General features: G+C 37.3%; 1 long non-coding RNA gene across 1 annotated transcript; it reads left to right on the top strand.

Annotated features, from left to right (window-relative positions):
* The first annotated feature begins 2331 nt into the window (after positions 1 to 2331).
* LOC139128833 (uncharacterized) lies at positions 2332 to 5637 on the top strand. Its single transcript, XR_011551425.1, has 3 exons — positions 2332 to 2659; positions 4022 to 4095; positions 5429 to 5637. It is a non-coding gene; the product is annotated as an uncharacterized lncRNA (long non-coding RNA).
* Positions 5638 to 5957: the final 320 nt, after the last annotated feature.

Raw genomic sequence — 5957 nt, 5'->3', positions numbered from 1 at the left:
AAAAAGTTTCAAGTTTTTTGGGTGACTATAATTCAGAGTGCAGAAGGTAAGTTGATTTTATAAAGCACATTAGTAGGAGATCTGCCCAGCTGAGAGGCAGCTAATTGCCAGGCAGAGTGGCAGCTTACCTGTTAATCTTTCCAGAAGAGATCCAGAAAATCTAATCCTGGGCTCTCCGGGAAAGATATTCCAGGAGCTCTTGTGCCCTTGAGGGACCTTCGTGGAAGAGGATAGATTCTTGATTGCCAACATGTCAGAGATGTGTTGTGTTCATGTGAAAAACATGTTGCATTGAACAGCATAGATTTTGGGTGTAGCTGCCTGGATTTCAAGCCATACATGCTTCTAACATGTATTGTTCAGGTTTTCAATACATAACGAAAATTAAAATCAATATGGTCAGACACATGTTTTGAAACCTGTAGGTAACATGTATATGACACATATTTCTTACTAGTAAGAAACACAGTGTAAATGGGTATCATTTCGGTAAGGGTAGTTATGAGGTTACGGGATGCCCTTGTCGATTGCCAGTTCAAAACTGTGGTGCATATTAGTAGACTTTAGAGCATCATAAGCTTCCATGGCTGTGCTTGGTTTGTCTGCTCCTGCAAAGTCTTCAATATAGTTGATTGCACTAAGGCCTTGTTGACGATATATGTACATCAAAGCATTCATTGTCAGTTGACAAGCCATGGCTGCAGTCCCTTACCGAAATGACAAAGTGAAAACTTGCTTCTAGCATGCCAGATTCATACACAGTGCATGATAGTTGGAAATCAATATGCACAAAAGGTGTTTACAAATAGCTGCTGAAGTGTTTATGCCCAAGGACACTTCTGTTGGTGCTGTTTATACATATATCAAACATGTTATTTTTTTGCATTCATGTTTGAAGCAGGTAAGTGTGAGAGCGAATTCCAGGTCATGCACTGTTTACATGAGATGAATATGTTTAATATATGTGTATTTCCTGAAGGGCAGGTTTATAAAATACATCACATCTTATCTGTATAGTGACCAGCATACCAAATGTCGTAGCTATCAGACTCCTAAGTTTTGAGAAACTCATTTTTTGAAATTACAATATTGTAGATGTCATCATCGTTTGAAAGCATAACATTTTTATTATCCCTATGAACCTGTATACCAAATATCAAAGCTATAAGGCAAGTAGTTTTGGCGGAAACAATAGTTTGACCAAAATTGACAAAAATTATCTTGAAAATAGAAATTTATGTATTTCTGCACAATGTGAACATATCTGGAAAAGCTCCTTATGGACCTATCTATCAAATATCAAAGCTATGTGACTTGTAGGTTTTGAAGATTTTTAATATTTCTTGAACAAAAATGACAAAAATTGCCTTAAAGTACAGATATAAAAATGTCACCTTGATTTGAACAAACCTAACTGAGGTCACCCCAAGTGAACTGCATATCAAATTTCAAAGCAATCGGACATGGGGTTTTAGAGAAATTTTTTTACCAAAAAAACGCGGAGCTAAATAAAGAAGCGATTAATGTATGCAGTTGCTCAACTTATGGATGTAAATCTATTTTTTACATCCATGCTCAACTGTGCTAACGTTGACATATTTGTTAAAAAAAACCAATGTCATCTTTGTTTGTAAACATTCATTGTTTAAATTGACGACTCATAATCACGAGCACTGGACCAATAAGATCTTCATGTATTTTGTTTTCGTTTTCAACATCGAGTGAATTGAAAGCAGTTACTGTCGAAGTCAAACAACCATGTGGTTAATTGTCAGCCCCATGACACAAACACATTGAGTTTCAGTAATGGAAAAAAAATATTAAATTCACGGTCATTCTACGTTATAGCATGAAGGTAGCAGAGGTACCGCCATGGTTATAGCAACCTCCATGGCGCTTACTTCCGGGTTTACAAGAATGCCTCGCTGCAAAACTAAAGCTTGACGAAGTATTAGTTACCGGTAGACTTTGAAAGCATCTTGAGTAACTTTCATGAAATATTTTAAGGATGGACGCAGGAAATAAGTTAGGTTTGCACTTACTCTACGCTCATAGTACTCTGGGCTCTGTCACGGTGGCTCTGTGCAACAGCTGACTCCGTGTCAAAGGTTAGTCATGTGATGTCAGAGGTCATTAAACGAACGCCTTAAAAACGCTTGTTTTTGTTCTAAACAAAGAATAGTAACCGTAATTGTCGTATAAATTTTGTGCACAGAAATTTCAATTAGTTGCCGAAAAATTCCAGCGAATCGAATCTTCTGATCGCAAGTGAGACGGGGTCGACGCTTGACTTCCGTTATGAACCAGAACGAGGCTTGATCAGTTTGAACGTCGGTTTGGACTGGTTCAATTTCCACGTTAGCTGTCTCCGTTGCTGTGAAATCGCTGTCATTTTTACACATGAAATCATGACTTTGGTGTTTGGTGAGAACGATTCAGACGTCAGAAAATGAGTTGAGTCTGTAAAATACCATTGTAGCGGATTCCTCTGCATGTCCACGAAGACTGGGCGATTCGAATCTCGAGACGGCGTCACTGTACAGTCTACGGATCTATTCAAGTATGTGCCACCGGTGGTTGACACGAATTCAAATTTTGCGATGTAATGGTAGCAGAATGGTGACAAAAACCATCCTTGATGCCATCTACATTACTCAAGGTAAGTGTAGCTGTAGCCCTGTGTACAGGTCTGTGTGTTCCTGGCGTTTTACGGCCTCCTCCACAGCCCTGCAACAGTCTATTGAGATAACTGGGGTCTTGCAGCGCTAGCGAGATTCAAAATGGCGACCTCCATGGGTAAAGTCGTAAACAACCTGTCGAGTACGTTATGTTTCAGAAAACGAACGGTTTGGACGTTAGGAGAAATTAATCGCACCTTTTCTTGGGTCGGTTAGGAGGTAAAGGTAGGCAGGGAAAGGATTTTGCCTCGATAGAGCAGAATTTCGTCAAAAAAAGACCGTTTTTTCGTTGCAGTCCGGATCCGGACCGCAGAGCCCTACATGTACATGTAGTTATCTCCATAGACCGTTGCAAGGCTTTGGTGGAGGCCGTATAACGCCGAGAACACACAGACCTGTACGCAGGGCTAGTGTAGCTAAATCATTTGTATATCTGTATTGTTATAAAATGCATTGGCAAAATTCAATTCAGTCAAACAACCAAGCCAAAAATAGCCGAATTGTGGTTAATTTTCTATGGTTGTAATTTGGGGGCAATTTTTAGGGTTTTTGGTCAAAAAAATCATTTTGTTTTGAAAATTTATATGCATGATCCTTTGGTTGACCTCTGTCAGATTTATTAAAATTGTGGTGAAATTTATTTATCTGTATTTTTTTGCAATTTTCTCGTATATTTTTGCTCTGCTGTCAAGGACTCAGAGCTTATCAAATAGGCTACTTTCTCGGTTGTCGTCTGTCCATCTGTGGTCAGTCAACAATTGCCTTCTCCTCTGAAACCGTAAAGCCGATTGCTTTGAATTCGATAATTATTCACTTGGGGTGACTTCATTGCTCATGTGGGCACAAGTCAAATTCAAAACTGGCTATCACTACAGTAGAGGGGCTGTGCTATCACCATGTGTCGATCAAAGGCTGATGATAGGGGCATAGTAGTTTTGAAAGATGAGATATGACAGAGTGTTTCCTGAGAAATTATTATCTTAACAGAAAATCAGGCTACAAAGTGTAAATGGCCGATCATGCATTTACTTTTTTCCGTAATTTTTCATATTTGTACTTAATTTATGAACGTTATGAAGGACAGGGAGAGCTCAGATACATGATAGCTTTTTTTTGGTAAACTAAATAGAGCAAGCAAATTATTTCAGTATACTAATGTATAACTGGACAGATTTCATTTATCAACCGTAACAACAGTTATTACACTTGTGAAGGACATGTTTTCAAACAATGCACTGTACTTTTAAGGATTCTGTGGGGAGCAGAATATAAACATCAAATGGCATTATTACTAATCATAATGTGTTTATAATATTGTATTTCACCTTTTTTTTTCTCAACAGAGTTTTGTTTCACAAAAGAAAACAACTACGAGCTGGATATCAAAGACTTACCCACAACCTTGAAACATTAAATGGTAAGTAAAATTCAACCTTAAGATTCCTAAATGAATAGTACTCTCAGTTAGTCTCTGCAATTCGAGCTTGGCTTAAAGAGGAAGTTGCCACGGGTGATATTTACATATGTTCTAGCTTTAAGGTCAATTATTCCGGAAAAAGCAATTTTCGCCATTTATAACTGGTGCAGTTTTTTACAAATAAGATAAAATCTGTGGCAAAAGTTGCATTATAGGGCTTCATCAGGGGAAAAGGTGCCAGGATTGGTGCTTTCATCAGGTCATATGGCAGGGACCATCTTCTGATGGGTGTGGCATTGTCATTCATGTTCACACCAGGCTTTATGTATTTGCTTAACTATTGTGTATGTTATGCAAGTGCTCACAGCCTAGCATGAATGTAAGAGAGTGTACAATGCCATACCAATGAGAAGATGTACCCTGCCATATCACGTGATGAAAGCGCCAAGCTTGGTCTGTTTTACCATCATTCAAAATAAATTTAGTTTATGAAGCCCAAAAATGCAACTTCTGCCACTATTTTTATCCATTTTTGTAAAAATTATCAAGTTATAAATGGCAAAAATGGCAATTCTTGAATAAGTTACCAAAAATAAATGTTAAAATCTTCTTTGGTGAATTCCCTTTAATACAAAGACCTACCTTTTTCCTATGCTGCATTCCAATTTGACTTGAGAATGTTCATGTAGATATGCAATGTGTACTCAAACCAAATGAGTGGACGTTACGTAGTAGACTCTGTACAATTTTAATTGAATTATACCAATAAACATTTACTTCACTTGAACCTTTGCAAATCATACATAATTGACTGATGAAGTTTTAATTAAATAATAACATAGTTGGATAAAATGTTTTGGCAGATATACATTAAGATAAAGTACAGATCAATTTTTGTGGCAACGTTTCTGTCTTATTCCGTACATGAATAATTTAAAAAATTCATTGACTTAATAAAGAGGCAATCAACATTTTTTCCTGCTGGATAAATCATCTGAAAAAATATATTTTGTTTTATGCCATTGATTCCACTGTCTATGGATACACTAGTTTGAAGCTATTTGCAATATGAACAGATTGATACTTGTACAACAAATCACATCGGGTCATTCGCAAATTGAAGGTTACTTGTACAACAAATCACATCGGGTCATTCGCAGATTGAGGGACATTATTTTCTGACTACATGCGAATTTCATTCTTCAATGTTTGATGGCTGTGGAAAGAGTCAAAATTGTCAGCTTTTAGCAAGGATTCTAACACATGTGCTCTTAACATTACATATTTTGTTATAAGCTTTATATCTAACTTGATGTTTTTTTATTTTTTCCAGCATATGCACAGGACAACCTCAAGATAACAGGTCAAGCAATAACTAAAACCATACAGACAATCACAGGTCTTTAAAAAGAGCTCATGGCCATGACAATATCAAGTTCTGGACTTTATGGACACTTGAACATTTTTTCAACTTAACAGTTTAATGTTGATTATGTTGATTGGCTTTAAAAATCTGGTGGATTAAATTTTATTCCCACCAAATTTTTTAGCCATCGCATTATTTTGTCTGCGCAGCACAGTGTTCTGAAGTGGTAAGGTGATGGCAGTTTCTCAGCAGCACTGATAAAAATGTTTCAAGTTGTTGGGGTGACTATAATTCAGAGTGCAGAAGGTAGGTTGTTTTATAAAGCACATCAGTAGGAAATCTACTAGCAGAAAGGCAGCTTATTGCCAGGCAGAGTGGCAGCTAACCTGTTAATCTTTCTAGAAGAGATCAGAAAATCTAATTCTGGGCTCTCCGGGAAAGATATTCCACAAGCTCTTGTACCCTTGAGAGGGACCTTCATGGAAGAGAATAGATT

Source organism: Ptychodera flava, unplaced genomic scaffold (genome assembly GCF_041260155.1).
Source record: "Ptychodera flava strain L36383 unplaced genomic scaffold, AS_Pfla_20210202 Scaffold_73__1_contigs__length_589788_pilon, whole genome shotgun sequence".
Lineage (NCBI taxonomy): Eukaryota > Metazoa > Hemichordata > Enteropneusta > Ptychoderidae > Ptychodera > Ptychodera flava.
This window is presented reverse-complemented; position numbering and strand designations above follow the sequence as displayed.